Here is a 20,709-nt window from a genome sequence, read left to right as displayed (position 1 = left end):
TAAACAGTTTTTATTCCAGATTTGCACCCTTTCAGGGGTTACATGGAACAGAGAGGGCTCAGTATCAGATGGGAATATTGCTGGAATAACTATTAGTTGATTTTCTTTAGATCAATGAATTTCTATGGAACCTCATTGGTCTAATGTACAAATTGTTTTTATTGCCATTTAGGAGATCAGAGATAATAAACAGAGGGTATATTTCCATACTAGCAACAGTTCAGAACTGATATTTTTTAAGATCTATGAGATCTGATTGGTTGCCTTTGCACTTCTCCATTATAATTTGTACTGCTTTATTAAGGTCTGTTTTTGGACTGCTTCACATTTTTGTATTTCAAAGTTCTTATTTTTTAAATGAGGTTTTTAAGCATTTTCCAGGCAGAGTGGGTAATTCCTGTATTAAAGTGCATGTATTGTGTGCTTTTATGTAATTTATGCAGTTCCAATCTCTATGGAAGATAAGTTGTTGTCAAAATAGGTCAAAATTTCTACCTGCAGAACAATTAAACCACATAAGGTGAAAATGTGCAGATGTCAATTGAATACATGTCCATAAGGGCTCAGATCTTATCCTTCCATACATGTGCAATTTTACATGTATTTAACTGTAACAAATTGAGAAGTGTAACTTTTTCTTTCTTCTTTTTTTTCACCATGTAGAGTCCCTCCAACAACAGGCATTCAATTTCAAATACAATAATTTCTGTATAGGTCAGATACAAGGCCAGGTTTTCATTCTATGAATTTGTAGGCACAAAATATTTTTAGTACCCAAAAGGAACACCATCTACCTGGATAACCACTTCTGCACAGAACATTTACAGTCTCTAACCTGGCTTACAAAATTGAGAAGATGGGGTGGGTGCAGTCACCAAAGAAGCAAAAAATGTTTACTTTGCAAAAAAAAAAAACTTATTAAATGATTCAGGAGAAGCTGTGTTCCCTTCAATCACCTAATCAGTGCAAACAGAATGACTTGATAAGCTAAAGGTATGAAGGTTCTTTAGCTAGCAAAGTAAATGTTAGTAAATAACATTTTCGTTTGAAAAACCCAATTATGTGCAAGGAAAATGAGAAAAAAAAAACATTTTTTCTAGCACATGATAAGATATTCAAGTTGAACATAGATCCACCTTATTCACTAACATTTACTTTTCCAACTGAGCATTCACTATATTGAAGCCCAACTGAATTCTCTGTTTAGATCAGCTAAATTTATTGTAGGTGCATAAAAAAAAAAAAAAAAGGTGTGCACAGTATTAAAGCGGTTGTATACCCCCAAAAAAACACCAAAGAAAAGCTGCAAGACAATGGCATATTGTGCCAGTATGGAAATACTTACCTTAGAACGAAGCTTCCGCAGTGGCGCCCGGTCACCACTGAGGGGGCTGACATGTTCCGGCAGCTTTTCTTCCGGGTTCACAGGCTCTAGCACTGTGAGTGGCTGGGGCCACAACACGGTCTCTCCCGCGAAAGAGCATGGGAGCCCTTGGTTCCCGTGTTCTGCTGAAAACTCCAACTTGTCGAATTCTCCAATGACGTTAATTCCGGTGATTGTACACGAGGAATAATTGGAGATTTCGACCACTTAGTGTTTTCACACAACACTGGCAGCCTATACACTCCAGTAGATGCTATAACTGCCCGCTAGTAACCATAAACATGGGCGCCTCCAAAGCGACGACATCTAGCGGGCGGACTAACATTCTGCACTAATTATAGCATCTACCGGAGTGTATAGGCTGCTGGCGTTGTGTGAAAACACCAAGTGGTCAAAATCTCCAATTATTCCTGGTGTACAGTCACCGGAAATAACGTCGTTGGAGAATTCGGCAAGTTGTAGTTTTCGGCAGAACACCGGCAAGAAGCTTTGAAGTTTCGTCACAATATGCCAGGCCTTCAGAGCGCATGCACCGCTGACGTCAGCAGCTACATGCAGGGTAAAGAGGAGAGTTTCGCGTTTTTTCTGACATAAAGCCCCAATCAGAAACGCAAACCAAAAGGGTTTTTTTTCCCTGACTCTAAACATTGAGCTTAAAATATGCCTGTAATCGTCCTAACGTGCATGGACACATAGGATAACAGAAGGCAGAACACAAAACTCCTGCAGAAGCAGCCATTTTTAAGCCAGTGTGCATGGAGCCTAAAGCCTTGCACACACGAGGAGTTTATCGGACCAATAATCGTCCATTTTTTTTTTTGCATGCTAGTCTCCGTATTAAAAATGAAGAGGTTACTAAAGTTCAAAAATCCTCATATGACAGAATAAAAAATCGGAAGTGATGTAATGTGTTGTATTTGTATTGTATTTTGGGACAAAAGCTATACTAATTAAACTAAAATCTGAGGATCTGGTATCGTACAAGAAGATTTTCGCGTTTGTCTCTTTGGATAATTTCGGACGAAAGCTGTGTACTAACGATCAGATTATCGTACGATCACTTCAAAATCGTTTTTTTTTTTGTACGATTTTCTGATTGTGTGTACAGGCCTTGATGGTAAGGTGTCATGGCTGATTCTAAGAATTTCGGGACATTTTTTGTCCTCGGGACAGAGTGAGCTATACCTCATTAACATACAATGCAGGAGGATGGTTTCTAAGCGTATACTCTTTGTTAGGACAGACAGTGTTCAAATCTAGTTTACAGCTGGTAAGAACTGCAAACACAGTACGGACAAGGTTAATTATGTTAAACATTATTCCACAGCCCCTTCTAAACATTGCAAAGCAGGGAGAGCATGTGGGGCTTTTTAAGCAGGTAAAAAGCACTTAAAATTGTAACCAGCAATTAAAAAACAAAATTTTCATTTATGCAATGTTAATGAGAAGATGTACCAAATATAAAGCAGGTGTTATCCCAATTTGGCTGCAAAGGTGTGACATTTTTCTTAAATGCTCATTTTAAGGCCTCGTTAGCATGGGACATACTATAGTGTACAATCACACGGGGCAGACAGTGTGAGTGTAGGGACACGTACCTGCACCCACATGGATGTCATATTGGGAGCAGCAGCCGTGTCTGTGCAACAGCTGCATCCCAATTGATCAATTGATATCAATGGGATTGCATGCATGGGGATGCATGGAACATCTGTGCATAACTGTGTGGGTAAACACAGCCTTGAAAAGGTGTACGCTATAGTACGCCCTGTGTGACCGAAGCCTTACACTGAGCCTTCTGGTGCATTTTATAATTGTTCAGCTTGTGTCTATTTATTGGCATTTAATAGGCATAATAGAATATATATATATATACATATATATATATATATATATATATATATATATATATATATATATATATATATATTAATATATATATATATATATATATATATATATATATATATATATATGCACAATTATCGGGAGAGTCAATTCTCTAGATTCAAAGGAGAGGTGTCACGGCGGGGGCTCCCAATTGTCTACCAAATTCCAATAAAAGAAGAAAAGGGGCACAATCTCCAAATGCAAAAGGTTTACTGAATGTCATTCGGCCGGCCTCTGTCGAAGGGGCATGACCAAAAAAATATCTGCCGATTGGCTCTCGATCAGCACTCTCAGCCAATGGCTAGGCCCTGTTCACACATAAAGAATTTTCCAGCTTGTAAAACGCTCAGCTCTGAAGCTTCAAATGCCCAACAAGCAAATTCACATTCATTTCACTGGCCCCTGTCCACATATGAGAGTTCTATTGCCTGAAGTAAAACGCCTGAAGCAACAAAAAAGTACATTCAATTCTTTTTGGCAGATTATAAGCATTTTTGGCCCCATAGGGTTCAATAGAAACGCCTGACTTGAGCAGAAATACGCTTGTAAAACACTCAAATAGCAGCTCTCCACCCCTAATTTCCTTTCCATCTCCCCCTAGAGTTTTCTATTGGGTGTACAAAAATGTCTGAAGCTGTAAATCGCTTTTAATACGCTTCTAAAATGTTTTAAAAAAGCTTGTAAAAAGCTGCAAAAAAGCTTAAAAAAACTCCCAAAAACCCCAGTAAATTGAAACGCTCAGGTGTGAATGGAGCCTAGAGCGCTGACCAGAGTGTTCTGGTGGGGGGGTCTCCCCCCTGTCACAGCACAATAGAACAGCAGGGAAGATCACTGTATTAACATTGCATAGTTAGCAGCGGCTCCGACCTGAGCTGTCAGTTTTTTTTTTTTTCATTTTCCATTCAGCATGCTAAGTGTATTTGAATTAAAGAATAATTTCAACTGAAATTCATATTTCCATTATCATTTAATGTTAATTGTTGGTTCAGCCTAACAGCAATAGGGATGAGCAGAGTGATTTTGAAAATCCTGATTTGAAAAAAAAAAAAAAACAGATTTCTCCATCAGCAAATTTACACCGTAGTAGAATCTCTCAGTTTTCAATATTGGGCTGCTTACTCCTTTTTTCCCCTTTATTAATGGTGTTTTTTGTAATGGGGTGTAGTTAGATTAGTTTTGTTCAGTGTTCTCTATATTATTGAATAATTTCCTTTTTTACATATACGTATTATTTGTGTACTGTTGCCTTTTTTTATTTAACTTTACTTTTTGCTGTCTGTTTTTTATTTCTCTGGAAATCAAACATAAAATAATGAAGCTGATGATGGCCATTTTTAGTCCAAGAACAGGTTTAGGATTTTTAAAAGAAATGATTGGCAAATCTTGTTCATTCTTCAGTGAACCTGAATTTAGAGTCTATAGTTGGGGTGGAATCTTGGTGTTAAGATATGTCAATAAAAATATAAAAATATCATACAACGAGGGCTCTTTTATGCGGGTTTAAAGGCAACATTGAAAATGCACAAATACTTTGAATAGCATGTTTGAGGGATACCTTACAGCTGTGCATTGTGTAACAATTTTTTTCTTCCACTATTTTCACGCATGACAGCATATGCTGGCAATACATATTTAAGTGTTGAATTGATTTTTTTCATTTACAATTAGATTTGCTTACATACAGCTGCAGCACCCCAATCTGATTAATTTCACTTTGAAAAAAGAAAAAGGCAGCTTTCAGGTAGCTTTAACATTGTTACTATAATAATTAAGAGGCACATATACAGTGGGAAAGTATTCGGCCCCCTTGAACTTTTCAACCTTTTGCCACATTTCAGGCTTCAAACATAAAGATATAAAACTGTAATTTTTTTGTGAAGAATCAAAAACAAGTGGGACACAATCATGAAGTGGAACGAAATTTATTGGATATTTCAAACTTTGTTAACAAATAAAAAACTGAAAAATTGGGCTTGCAAAATTATTCAGCCCCCTTAAGTTAATACTTTGTAGCGCCACCTTTTGCTGTGATTACAGCTGTAAGTCGCTTGGGGTATGTCTCTATCAGTTTTGCACATCGATAGACTGAAACTTTTGCCCATTCCTCCTTGCAAAATAGCTCAAGCTAAGTGAGGTTGGATGGAGAGCGTTTGTGAACAGCAGTTTTCAGTTCTTTCCACAGATTCTCGATTGGATTCAGGTTTGGACTTTGACTTGGCCATTCTAACACCTGGATATGTTTATTTGGGAACCATTCCATTGTAGATTTTGCTTTATGTTTTGGATCATTGTCTTGTTGGAAGACAAATCTCCATCCCAGTCTCAGATCTTTTGCAGACTCCATCAGGTTTTCTTCCAGAATGGTCCTGTATTTGGCTCCATCCATCCTCCCATCAATTTTAACCATCTTCCCTGTCCCTGCTGAAGAAAAGCAGGCCAAAACCATGATGCTGCCACCACCATGTTTGTCAGTGGAGATGGTGTGTTCAGGGTGATGAGCTGTGTTGCTTTTACCCCAAACATAACGTTTTGCATTGTTGCCAAAAAGTTCGATTTTGGTTTCATCTGACCAGAGCACCTTCTTCCACATGTTTGGTGTGTCTCCCAGGTGGCTTGTGGGAAACTTTAAACAACACTTTTTATGGATATCTTTAAGAAATGGCTTTCTTCTTGCCACTCTTCCATAAAGGCCAGATTTGTACAGTATACAACTTATTGTTGTCCTATGGACAGAGTCTCCCACCTCAGCTGTAGATCTCTGCAGTTCATCCAGAGTGATCATGGGCCTCTTGGCTGCATCTCTGATCAGTCTTCTCCTTGTATGAGCTGAAAGTTTGGAGGGACGGCCAGGACTTCCTAGATTTGCAGTGGTCTGATACTCCTTCCATTTCAATATTATCGCTTGCACAGTGCTCCTTGGGATGTTTAAAGCTTGGGAAATCTTTTTGTATCCAAATCCGGCTTTAAACTTCTCCACAACAGTATCTCGGACCTGCCTGGTGTGTTCCTTGTTCTTCATGATGCTCTCTGCGCTTTAAACGGACCTCTGAGACTATCACAGTGCAGGTGCATTTATACGGAGACTTGATTACACACAGGTGGATTCTATTTATCATCATTAGTCATTTAGGTCAACATTGGATCATTCAGAGATCCTCACTGAACTTCTGGAAAAAGTTTGCTGCACTGAAAGTAAAGGGGCTGAATAATTTTGCACACCCAATTTTCCAGTTTTTTATTTGTTAATTTCGTTCCACTTCGTGATTGTGTCCCACTTGTTGTTGATTCTTCACAAAAAGTTACAGTTTTATATCCTTATGTTTGAAGCCTGAAATGTGGCAAAAGGCCGCAAAGTTCAAGGGGGGCGAATACTTTCGCAAGGCACTGTATACAGCAGTGTAAAATTGGCCAGCAGCAGGACAAATTTAATGAGAAAGGCTGGCTCCAAAAATACTGGAAACATAGAGCGCAGGCTGGGATTTTACCATAAGAATTAAGATACTTCAGAGGATAGAACACTCTAAAACTGGTCGTCAGCAAAACAGTTTATAATAAAGTAGAAATATAGGCAAAATTGTTTTTTGTTTTTTTTTCTTGGATAGAGTAAGGGAGGGTTCTAAGGCCCGTGAGGTTTATTTTTTGACATCTGTTTCCCATTAGGGAGATTTCTCTTCACTTCCTGTCCCATGGCCAAAACAGGAAGTGGGAGAAAATCCCTGCTAATCTCTTAAAGCTGAAGATTTATTGCAATTCTGGGGGACAACCCAAAATTTGGGATTTTCTTTTACTTTCACTTTCAACTATAATAAAAAACAGGACAACTTGAGAGGGTGAATCTCCCTAATTGGGGCACAGACAGCAATAAAAACAGTCAGGTTTTCTAATCCCTCATCCCTTAATCCAAAACTAAAAAAATGTTTCCCTTTAGTTATACTTTAAAGCGGAGTTCCAGTCCCCCAAGTCATTTTTTTTTAAATATTCTGCTGCAATTTTGATTACTTTATCTGTACCATTACTATAGTATATACAGTGTAGTCCTTCCAATTTATTTTTAAATAAAAATAAATACCTTGATCTCGGAAACTGGCAGGGTCCATGTCCACTGTGGGCATCTGAATCTCTTTCCAGGATTAGGTGCAGCTGGCTACCCAGCATGCACCTCCCTATCTCGCACTTGCGTGATAATGCCACCGCGCGAGGCTTCATCCTTTTGACATGTTGCCATAGCAATTCCTCCCATTCGCGTCATTTCCAGTCGGGAAAAAGCGTGAGATTTTGGAATTAAGCGACTCCCATGGACTGCTGGGATACATGATGCCGATATCTCAGGTGTCCATGGGAAGTGCCTAATGACGTAATCGCCTAGGCGCAGGGGGCCCGAAGTGCTCCAGAAGATACCTAAAAAGATACCTAAATAAAGGTATTTAGAAGGGAAAAAAAGTAACCATTTTACAATATAAAGGGGATGTGCATTTGATTTATTGTATCTTATATAAATGAGTGGAACTCCGCTTTAAGGGTATTAAGACAAATAGGTGAATGCCTAAGCAAAGCTTAGGGTGTCGCTCCAGACATGCATCCAGTTGTCCAGTTAATACTCCTGTATGGGTGCAGGCAGAAGAGAGAGGTCTGTCCTGTCCCTATGCGACTCTAAATGAAAACATATCCCACCACCGCACACTAGCTCAGCCCATATCTGTAGTAGTAAGTGGCTTCAGCCTGGCACCATCCAGGCCACACTTTCTGAGGCGTTTTGTCTTTAATGACTAAGCCCTGTGGGTGAAACACCACTAAGCAAAAATCCACTTTGTTTTTTAAAAGAAACTTTGCAAAAAAAAAACAGTTTAAGATAAAATATGGTATATTAAAGGACCTCTCCACATGAAATAAAGACTAATATACCCCCAATATAAATAAACATCAAAAATACCAGCTCCTGTAACAGAAGCATTACAGCAATAAAAAAAAAAAAAAATTCTTATGGACAGGGCAGCAGCTGACCGCTGAATGACAGTTAACCACAAAAGCTCCTCAAAACAGGGAAAAAGAAACAAGTGCATTATGGTTTAACCACTTTATGACCGCCCACCGCAGTTATACTGCGGCAGGCAGACGCCCCTGTGCAAACGGGATACGTCGGTCACGCGCAGGGAGCTAGGGGGTTAGCATGCGCCACCGCCGGCATGCTCCCGCCGCCGCTCATCAGCCTGACACCTGCGATCGCTCCCCGATGAGAGAGAAGGGTGGGCAGCTGTTGTAAACACAGCTGACAGTTCTTCTCGCTGGAATGATCATAGAGCCCATGTGATCCTGCTATATAGGATCACATGTCTCTATGGTCATTTCAGAAGCCATGCCCCCCACAGTTAGAATCACTCCCCTAGGCTCACATTTAACTCCTTAATCACCCACAATGTTAACCCCTTCCCTGCCAGTGTCATTATTACAGTAACAGTGCATATTTTTAGCACTGATTACTGTAGTAATGTCACTGGTCCCCCAAATGTGTCAAAAATGTCAATCAGGGGTCCAATCTGTGCGCCGCAATGTCGCAGTCCCGCAAAAAATGGCAGATCACCGCCATTACTAGTAAAAAAAAAACAAAAAAACAATAAAAATTATATAAATGTTTCCCGTTGTTAGTAGACGCGATAACTTTTGCGCAAATCAATTAAAATACGCTTATTGCGGGTTTTTTTTACCAAAAATATGTAGCAGAAAACAAATTGGCCTAAAATGTTAAAAAATTTGGATTTTTAAAGTTTTTTTTGGGAATGTTATATAGCAGAATGTGAAAAATATTGTTTTTTTTTTTTTTCAGAATTGTCGCTCTTTTTTTGTTTATAGTGCAAAAAATAAAAATCACAGAGGTGATCAAATACCACCAAAAGAAAACTCTATTTGTGGGAAAAAAAGGACATCAATTTTATTTAGGTACAGTGTTGCATGACCGTGCAATTGTCCGTTAAAGTAACGCTGTGCCGTATCGCAAAATATGGCCTGGTCATTAAGGGGGCAAATCCTTCCGGTCCAAAAGTGGTTAATAAAAATTCTCCTGGGTGAATCTCCACATAAGTTCACTGAGACAGTGAATCTTGAACCCTCTGTACCACCCATGGTAGTAGCAAAACTAAACCTCATAACTTTTAAAAAGAAGCATTTGTAATAGTTAGGCCTCTGTCACATGGTCCGCCTCCGTAGGCGGATCCGTGCTGCTCAGCGGGGATCGATACACAGATTCCCGCTGAGCAGGCGGATGACAGCTCTGAGAGGGAGAGGGAGGTGTCAGAGCCCCGCTGCTCTCTATGGGGGAATCGGATGAGAACGGACCGCCTGTCCATTCTCATCCAATCCCATCCGATCTGATCCCCTGGACAGATGGAAAATAGGGTTTCCATCCATCAGGATTTCACGGACAGGATCGGATGCGGGTGGCAGCGGGTGTCAGTGGACATGTCGCCGCTGACATCCGCTGCCCCATAGGGATGCATGGGGGATCCGTTCAGAACCACCTAAAAAGCTGACAGGGGATCTGATCAGATCGCTCGTGTGATAGGACCCTTAAGAATTATTTAAAGCCAATCACATCCTTTAAAAATTGTGAATTTACTTTCCCTTGAAACCAATGCATTTTGTCAAAATGGTATATTTTGTAGTGATAATGAAAAAAGGTTGGTGCGTTACAAAAATGATGTGATGTGCAAATATATCAACATAAATATATGCAAGTAATATAAATAATACAAAGGTGCAAAAATCAATTATGGTGACATATATAATCAGTTGCCCACACAATCAGGTGCACAGTGCAAAAAAACAAAACGGAATTCCAATCAAATTGTCCACAATCGAGTGTATGGTGACAAAAAATTCCGAAATTCCAATTCAAATTTCTAATGGGTGAGTGTCCAAGAAGTGTGAACTGGTGACAATAATGATGAAGTGATATTGGCAAGGGATGTGACAATTCCCACCACCTTTCCAGATTTACTTCTTACCAAAATTAAATGTATTTAGGGCATGAAAAACGATCAATCCAAATGAAGCCTCTTAATTCACCACAGGTGAGGATATATGTCACACAAGCCTCTTACCAGATAATGGATATGTAGAGCTTTGTAATATATATTCTCTGATTATCCTGTGCTGACAGTGGTGAGGAGAGACTCCTGGCACAAGTACTCAATTCAGCATCCAAGGTGTATCCACATGGGGAACAAGAAAGGAAGCCAAACATAGTGCATTATCCCAAAAAACAAGATTTTATTATAGGTAAATGCACCAATGGCGCTTTTCCACTGCATGGAACCGTACCGGTTCGGCACGCTTTGGTGCTTTTCCACTGCTGGTACCGCATGGTATAGGGTCGGAACGGTTCGGTACGGTATAGGTTTGCTTTTCCACTGCATGGAACCGAACGGTACGGTACGGCTCTGAAAAAACAGTACCTACTCGATTGTGGTTCCAACAGGTACCAAACAGGTACCATATCCCACAATCCTTTGCATGCAGTCACTACTAGCCACTGATTGGTCAGAGAATCCCACCCACCCTGTTTTTATCCCACCCACTTAACTTTAGTACTACTTTAGTGGAAAAGCAAACCTATACCGTACCGTACCGAACCGTTCCGACACTATACCATGCGGTACCAGCAGTGGAAAAGCAAACCGGGCCAAGCAGGGCCGAGTAGAGCCGAGCCGGTACGAGCCGGTACTTGCAGTGGAAAAGTGCCATTACAGTTAGTAGAGTACACAATAGCCTCTAGATGTCGCTGTCCGTGGCTGTCTGCAGTCCAGACCGCGGTGTAGTGTATGACGGCGCAGCTCCTCCTTGCTCTGATGCTGCGTTTCTCCCTATTGGGCTTCCACGGAGATAGGAGGGGAGTCAGCGCCGTCATCTCTGCCCTTTATATATAACAAGATCTTTTTACTTCCGGGGTCAACCCGAGGCTCAAACAGGAAGTGACTAACTTCGTATCACCGCAATTACCACCTAATCTAAAAAGAAAAAAGTGGCTATAAAAATCTTTGAAATTACAAAAGTTTCTTTGCGGCGTGAGGTTCTTGTTTGGTTATATTTTGTAGAACAAATGTCACGGAAGTTTCGATAAAAATTCTCAGTTTCACTTATCCCTTCCTATCCAGCACCCATTCACATCCAAAATATCAGTTTTGGACAGTCTGGTTTTTAAGAAAATTGCAGCATTTCAAAATACTTAATTGAAAATCCAGTCCAGAGAAATTAAAGGGGAACTCCACCCAAAAGGGGAAGCTCTACATTAACCACTTAAGCCCCGGAAGATTTTACCCCCTTCCTGACCAGGGGGTTTTTTGCCATTTTTTTACTGCGTGATTTTAACTGACAATTGCGTGGTCGTGCGACGCTGTACCTAAACTAATTTCACGTCCTTTTTTTCCCCACAAACAGAGCTTTCTTTTGGTGGTATTTGATCACCTGTGCGATTTTTTGATCATGCGCTATAAACAAAAAAAGAGCGTAATTTTTGCAAAAATAACAATATTTTTCACTTTTTTTTTATATGAAATTCCCCCCCCCCAAAAAATGTAAAGATCAAAATTTTTTAACATTTTCAGCCAAATTGTTTTACGCTACATATGTTTGGTAAAAAAAATCGTGTGTCAGAACATGTCATTACGAGTGCTTTTAAACTTTGGTTTCACTTTTTAAACTTAGCGGCACTGTAATCTCACAATATCTCATGAGATTACAGGCAGTCCACCCAGTTATACACGGATCTCCGCCGTTTTCAGAGGAAAAACTTCTCCTCTGATCACCCTGTGAGAAGTGAAGTTCTCCACCTTCTAAACAGGGTGCCAGAGGAGATAATTTTTCTCTGAGAACTGCCGAGAAGTGAACTGAGAGAAAACTTCTCAGTTTATTAAACGTACACCTTTGTCCCCAGTCACCCACTCCTGATTATTTTGTAAAGGGCCTACATGTTCAGACCTAACCTTTTTACTATTAATATATTTTAAGAATTTTTGGGGGTTTGTCCTACTATCTTTTGCAATCTGTCGTTCATTCTGAATTTTTGCGTCCTTGATTTCCTTTTTACATATTCTGTTATATTCTTTATAGCAATTAAACAATGATAGTGTTCCTTCATTTTTATACTTTTTAAAAGCTCTTTTCTTATTATTTATAGCTTTTTTAACTTTGGTCGTGAGCCACATAGGTTTTATTTTTAGCCTTTTAAACGTATTACCCATGGGAATATGCTTTGCAGTGAGTTCGCATAAAGTCTTTTTGAAGAATTCCCATTACTGTTCTGTGCCCATCGATGCCAATATTCCTCCCCAGTCTAAATCCTGGAGAGCAGCCCTGATCCTTGAAAAATTTGCTCTCTTAAATGTAAGTGTTTTTATATTTCTTGTATGCATTTTTTGCTTACAGATAACATTAAATTAAATTATATTATGGTCACTGCTACCCAGATGTTCTTTTCTATGAACATTATTAATAAGCTCTGCATGGTTAGAGATTACCAGGTCCAACAGAGCATAATTTCGAGTGGGGGGCCTCAATAAAATATACCATAAAATAGTCTTGTAATAGGTTTATACATTTTTGCCCTTTAACTGTTCCAGCAGTGCCATTACTCCAGTCAATGTCTGGGTAGTTAAAATCCCCCATTATTATCACTGTCCCAGCCCTTGCAGCCCTTTGTATATGTGCCAGGATTAATACTGGGAGGTCTATAATGAATTCCAATGAAAATCTTTGTATTACGTACACCCATGTACATTTCCACCTATACTGCTTCAGACTCATCCCACTCTCCATCAACTAGTTCCTCTTTCACACTTTGAGATCACTTCTCACATAGAGACAGACTCCACCACCCCTCCGTTTTACCCTGTCTTTCTGAAAGAGAGCATAGCCAGGAATATTAATAGCAAGATTCAGCAGTACCAATTAAATCATAGTTCTCCTCGTGCACCAGAGCTTCCAACTCACCTATTTTGTTTGGCAGACTTCTGGCATTGATGAACAAACACTTTAATTCATTGTCACATTTTGCACACTTATTTTGCATATTTTTAATTTTGGTACAAATAGTACCATTTCCAATGGTTGTTTGTAACATGGGAACCTTCTTATCCTCTGCCATAACTCTCCCCCCCCCCCATCTTTCCCCAGTCCACCCACCAATAGGGGCTAACCCCTGTCTAAACTGTCTGCCCCCATTATAATCTAATTCACCTTCCCCCCTCAATCTGAGTTTAAAAGCTCCTCCAGCCTTCCCATAAACCTCTCCCCTAACACAAAAGACCCCCTTCCATTTAGGTGCAAACCATCTTTAGCATATAGGTTGCACCCCAATGAAAAGTGAGCCCAATGCTCTAAAAACCCAAATCCCTCCTTCTTACACCAGGTCTTTAGCCATGCATTCAGCTCTCTAATCTCCCCCTGACTTTCCTGTGTTGCACATGGCACAGGCAATATTTCAGAGAATATCACCTTGGAGGTCCTTCCCTTCAACTTGCAGCCTAGTTCATTAAATTGGTTCTTAAGGAGCCTCCACCTTCCATATATTCTGTCATTGGTTCCAATGTGGACCAAGACAGCTGGGTCATGCCCAGCCCTTCCCAGTAATTGATCAACTCGGTCCACCACATCTCGAACCATGGCACCAGGGAGATAGCCAGAGATGTATAGTAACTAAGTAGAACTTCTTCACTACTGTACTTAAGTACCGAATGGCGGTATCTGTACTTTCCTGGAGTAGAATTTTTTTCTTCTACTTAAACTTTTACTTCACTACATTTTTTCGATGATTTCAATACTTCTACTCCAATATTTTTCAATACGAAAATAAATGCTACTGTATGTATAAATAAAATGGTCTGCTGTTAAGGTGAAAGAGAACCTCCCCCAACCAAGCAGAGTCACAAGCGTACATAGACCTTTTTTCTGGTAAGAGGCTGATTTTGCAATTTTCACTGGAAGTTGAGAGCACAGGTTTTGCAGTTTTGTTTCACTGGAAGAGTCTATTTGGATATTATTTTGCACTTACCTTCATCCACTGGGTAAGGGGGAAATCCACAAGGTGGTGGGAGTCTGCACCTATTATTTGGAATAGCACCTGTTTGATTCCTGCACCTTTGAAAATATATTCATCTTGTTTTGTCACATATATATGGTATTATGGCATTATGGCATTATATATATGGACTTTTTATTGACTTTGATTTCATACACTCTTCCTTTATTTCATTATTGGAATATATTGTTGTATATCACATTGGTTTATATATGATTTTGAGCACCAATAAGCTGTGGAGAAAAAAAAACATGCAGGGAAGAGAAGGAGGGATGCTTTAAAGGGGTAAGGGAGGGACATACTTTATCTGTTTTTGTTTACAAAAAGTTACAGCCAAAGGAATTGTGATTGTCCTGCTGGGCTCTTTCACACGGCCGCTCCGTGTGAGAGCTCCGCTGCGGGACTTTTTTTTTTTTTCACGGAGCGGATGACATTTCTGTCATCCGCTCCGTGTGCCCGCATATCATCCCATCCGTTTGCGGATGATATGCGGACATAATGTAAGTCTATGGGGATTGCGGATGTCAGCGGATGACACCGCTGACATCCGATTTTCCTCCCTTTCCACAAATCATCTGCAATAAAATAGGATGATTTGCGGACATACGGAGCGCCCGTGTAAAAGGGCCCTTAGGTTAATCATTTGAAATAATAAAAAACAATATGATGTTCAAACTTTTGACTTCTTTCTTTAAAAACTACATAACACAGTACTTGTACTTTTACTTTCAGTACTTGAGTAGCAATTTTTTTTTAAAAACTACTGGTACTTTTACTTTCAGTACTTGAGTAGCAAAATTTAAAAAAAAAACTACTTGCAATACTTAAGTACAAAAAATGTTGAATACTTTAGTACTTCTACTCAAGTCACTTTTTGATAGAGCACTTGTACTTTTACTCAAGTATGGGTTTTGAGTACTTTATACAAGTGTGGAGATAGCAAACCTTCCGGTTGAGGTGATCCTGGCGACAAATTATTCTATCAGTCCTTCTGATTATAGAATCCCCAATTACCACCAACTGTCAAGGCCTACCTATAGTCCCCTCATCACCTCTACTAGACGGACTGTTCTCCCAGCTGTTAGGGATAGCAGTGACATCTAGGGCTGCCATCTCTGAGCTTGCCACCCCCACATTTTCACCCAACATGGCAAATCTGTTAGGGTGCTCAAACCCAGGGCTGGCCTTCCTTTTCTGTGAGCCCCTACCACTCCCTCTGACTGTATTAACCCATCTTCCTACCTGATAATCCTGACTAAACCCTCCACCCTCCCCATTAACCCCATTAACCCCACTAGCTACCTGCTCAGAGTACCCCCTTTAAGGTTGTCAGTTCTGCCCAGTGTTGCAATTTGCTCCTCCAGATCTCTAATGTGAGCCCCATCTCACAAACCGCTCACATCTGCCGCTGCGGTATCCATGCTGGAGTGGTTGCTCCTTTATTGTATACATGCGGCACACTGTGCACTGCACAAAACCTTCAATCTTGCTAGCACAACTGCCGGTTACGACAATAATACAACAATTGAAAATTTCAGATGTTACTTACTGGTCAGAAGACTCCTGTTATAATCTCCTGTTTTAAACTCTGGTTTTAAACTCACCACTTAGTCAAGGTCCACTTACTCAGAGATCCAGCAAGCAAAAAGGTGACAAGCTCAAGAAAAAGCAAGCAGAAAGGAGTCCTGCAGAAATGTATATAGTACACGAAGCACCTGTGATCAATTAACCACTCCCCTTAATTAGTAGTCTAAAGGAAGGAAAGAAAGAAAAAAAAGGCTATTTAAAAAGTGAAAATTCGATTACAGTACCTTTTTTAGTTTAATCTCACAGACTGGGTCCAATTTAGATCAGAGCTGCCATATGTTGCTGTTTTTTTTTGTCTTACTTTAAATCCTGTTTTGATGGTTGAGTCCTAAAAATAGTATGAAGCAGCACAAGATGAGGGTTACTCTAATCAAGGGGTAGACAACCTTTTTTGGCACAGTGTGCCAAAAAATGTTTTCAAAGAAATTGGGAGTGCCAGATACATAAAAAAACAACTGTCAACTTCATATAAAGTAACTGCTGTAAACCGCTTGAATAATAGTAAGAAATCAAGTGAGCTTTGCACCTTCACAAATCAGATCAGCCCCAATTCCTGCACCTTCACACATCAGATCACCCCAATTCCTGCACTATCACACCTCAGATCAGTCCCAATTCCTGCACCTTCACTCCTCAGATCAGCCCCAATTCCTGCACTATCACACCTCAGATCACCCCAATTCCTGCACTATGACACCTCAGATCAGCCCCAATTCCTGCACCTTCACACCTCAGATCAGCCCCTGGTAGGCTGGCACTGGCAGCAACAATTTTATTCAAATCAGGATTTCTTCTGAAAATAGCCTGGCCTGGCAGGCTGGCACTGGCAGCAAATATTTTATTCAAATCAGGATTTCTTATGTAAATAGGCTGGCATCAGAGTCAGACAATTACCAAAACCAATGTCATCATGACACATGATCAAAAAATGAGGAAATATAAGGATTTCTTCTGCAAATAGCCTGGCAGTGACATCATCAGATCAGACAATTAGTCTGGTAGGCTGGCACTGGCAGCAACAATTTTATTCAAATCAGGATTTCTTCTGCAAATAGCCTGGCCTGGCAGGCTGGCACTAGCAGCAAATATTTTATTCAAATCAGGATTTCTTCTGCAAATAGGCTGGCAGTGGCAGTAACAATTTTATTAAAATCAGGATTTCTTCTGCAAATAGGCTGACCTGGCACTGGCAGGCATAGTATTAGACTAGTACTATGCCTGGCTGCCAGTGCCAGGCCAGCCTATTTGCAAAAGAAATCCTGATTTGAATTAAATTGTTGCTGCCAGTGCCAGCCTGCCAGGCCAGGCTATTTGCAGAAGAAATCCTGATTTGAATAAAATTGTTGCTGCCAGTGCCAGCCTATTTGCAGAAGAAATCCTGATTTCTTTGAATACAATTGTTGCTACCAGTGCCAGCCCAGCCTGCAAAAGAAATCCCTAAGTAGAAGTCACTCCTCTCTCCAGTCCTCCACTTACCTTGGGCGTGCTGTGCGGTGTGGCTGCAGAGTGTTCCCGCTGCACTCTTATAAAACCCCAAGGTGGGCCCCTCTGCAGAGTCACCTGACTCCTTTTTCCACACCCCTGAGCTTCACACATTACATGGATTGGCTGGTTTGAATAAAAACACTGGGAAGGGGTGGTGCAAGCGAGCTAGAGGACCTACTTCCAGTGGCGTTCCTAGAGCATTTGGCCCCCGGGGCGGATCCTATATCTGGCACCCCCCCCCCACCTTAAAATGTAAAAATACCCACACAAATTTGTAATGTTTTCAAGAATATTTATTGCACACATTTCACAGCCCCCCCATCTTAGTGCCCCTTGCAGTCTGCCCCCGTCTCTCTAATCACAGTTTCCCCTTTTGCACTTTCTGCCTCACCTGCACAGTCCTACCTTTGGCATTAACAGATCGCTAATACTATTAGCAATGTGTTTAAGTTTGAGTAAGAGATAGGAGACATGCTAAAGGAGATGGTCAGAGACTGCGGACATAGTACAGGAGATAGTCAGAGACTGCGGACATAGTACAGGAGATGGTCAGAGACTGCGGACATAGTAAAGGAGATGGTCAGAGACTGCAAACATGATAACAGAGATGGTCAGAGACTACGGACCTGATACAAGAGATGGTCAGAGACTGAGGACATGATACAGGAGATGGTCAGAGACTGAGGACATGATACAGGAGATGGTCAGAGACTGCAAACATGATAACAGAGATGGTCAGAGACTGAGGACATGATACAGGAGATGGTCAGAGACTGAGGACATGATATAGGAGATGGTCAGAGACTGAGGAAATGATACAGGGGATGGTCAGAGACTGAGGACATGATACAGTAGATGGTCAGACACTTCAGACATGATACAAGAGATGGTCAGAGACTGCAGATGTGATACAGTAGATGGTTAGAGACTGCAGATGTGATACAAGAGATGGTCAGAGACTGCAGATGTGATACAGTAGATGGTCAGAGACTGCAGACGTGATACAAGAGATGGTCAGAGACTGCAGACATGATACAAAAGATGGTCAGAGACTGCAGACATGATACAAGAGATGGTCAGAGACTGCAGACATGATATAAGAGATGATCAGAGACTGCAGACATGATACAGGAGATGGTCAGAGTCTGCAGACATAGTACAGGAGATGGTCAAGAGACTGCAGAGCCTGGTAGGCTGGCACTGGCAGCAACAATTTTATTCAAATCAGGATTTCTTCTGCAAATAGCCTGGCCTGGCAGGCTGGCACTGGCAGCAACAATTTTATTCAAATCAGGATTTCTTCTGCAAATAGCCTGGCACTGGCAGCAACAATTTTATTAAAATCAGGATTTCTTCTGCAAATAGGCTGACCTATGGTCAGAGACTGCAGACGTGATACAGTAGATGGTTAGAGACTGCAGACGTGATACAAGAGATGGTCAGAGACGATACAAGAGATGGTCAGAGACTGCAGACGTGATACAAGAGATGGTCAGAGACTGCAGACGTGATACAAGAGATGGTCAGAGACTGCAGACGTGATACAAGAGATGGTCAGAGACTGCAGACATGATACAAAAGATGGTCAGAGACTGCAGACATGATATAAGAGATGGTCAGAGACTGCAGACATGATACAGGAGATGGTCAGATTCTGCAGACATAGTACAGGAGGAGATTGGCAGAGACTGCAGACATAATACAGGAGATTGGCAGAGACTGCAGACATGATACAGGAGATGGTCAGAGTCTGCAGACATAGTACAGGAGATGGTCAAGAGACTGCGGATGTGATACAAGAGAAGGTCAGAGACTGGAGACATGATAGATGATAGAAGGACACTAGGGGGGCCGGAGAGCACAGGGAAAGCAGAGAGCACTGAAGGAGCTGAGGGGCAAGGGGCAACGGGCAAGGGGGGGAACTGGAGAGAATTAAGGGGGGGTTGGAAAGAATTGCAGGGGGCTTGAAAGGCGCAGAGTGTGTGTAGCACTGGGGGGGGGGGGCAGGGAAAACCAGGGGGATGGAGAGCATGGGGGGGAACTGGAGAGCACTGGGGGGGAACTGGAAATCACTTAGGGGGGAGCCAGGGAGCACAGGGGGGTGGAGAGCACTGGGGGAGCCAGAGAGCGTAGGGGGAGATGAAAAGAACTGTGGGGACTTGAAGAGCACGGGGGGCTAAGGAGCACAGGGGGGGCTAAAGAGCACTGGGGGGTTAAGAGCACTGGGGGGGTTAAGAGCTCTGGGGGGAGGTTTTCAAATCCTCTATATGCAGCCGCCCCATCCCCCTCCTATTCAGCACACACGGGGCTGCACAGCACTGCAGGCACTTGCCTTCTCCCCGACACCGCCGCCACCCCCCCGCGAGCAGCCCGGACTGAAGGAGCTGCCACATCTGCAGCTGCTTCACACAGAGATGCAGGCTGGGCTGGCGGTGCCGAGCAGGACACCGGCCTGACACCCCCCCAGTGAGTGGCACCCGGGGCGGCCCCCCCCATAGGTACGCCACTGTCCACTTCGCCCCCCCGTAGGTACGCCACTGCCCACTTCTGCTTGATATTGACGTGAAGAAGCGGGAACATTTGACTGTTGACTTGTCCGGCTCCGCGGCCAATCAGGTCCACAGTCAAGTAAGTGTTCCCCGCTTCTTCACGTCACGTCACAATATCAGGCAGAAGGGGGTCCCTCTGCTCTACTCCACCCTCCTCGTTACCAGTACCCCCACCAAGGCCTGGCTGTGCAGCATTGATTGGCCGCACCGCGGAGCTGGGAATATGCCAGGTCTGCCCTATGGCCAGTCCGGGCCTGGCGTAATTTGTTGATTTCACTCCTCACTACCTATGATAGTTTTGGAGGCAATGAAATGCCAAGGTAGCACTACCCCCCCTGCCCCCCCCCCCCCCAAATGACCCCTTTTCAGAAAATAGACACCCTAAGCTATTTTCCTTTCTGAGAGGCATGTTGAGTCCATGGAGTATTTTATATTTTGCCATACGTTTTGGGAAAACTACATTTTTTTTTTTTTTTTACACAAGGTTGTCAGTTAAATGATATATTGCTCAAAAATGCCATGACTATATGGGAAATGACACCCAAAATACAGTCTGCTGCTTCTCCTGAGTATGAGGATACCCCATATGTGAGACTTCTTGGCAGTCTAGCCACATACAGGACCCCGAAAACCAATCACCACCTTCAGACTTTCCAAGGGCGTAAATTGTTGATTTCACTCCTCACTACCTATCACAGTTTCGGAGGCCATGAAATACCAAGAAAGCACCCCCCCAAATTACCTCT

The sequence above is a fragment of the Pelophylax lessonae genome, assembly GCF_965119305.1.
Source record: "Pelophylax lessonae genome assembly, chromosome: 4".
NCBI lineage: Eukaryota > Metazoa > Chordata > Amphibia > Anura > Ranidae > Pelophylax > Pelophylax lessonae.
Note: the sequence above shows the minus strand (reverse complement) of the source record.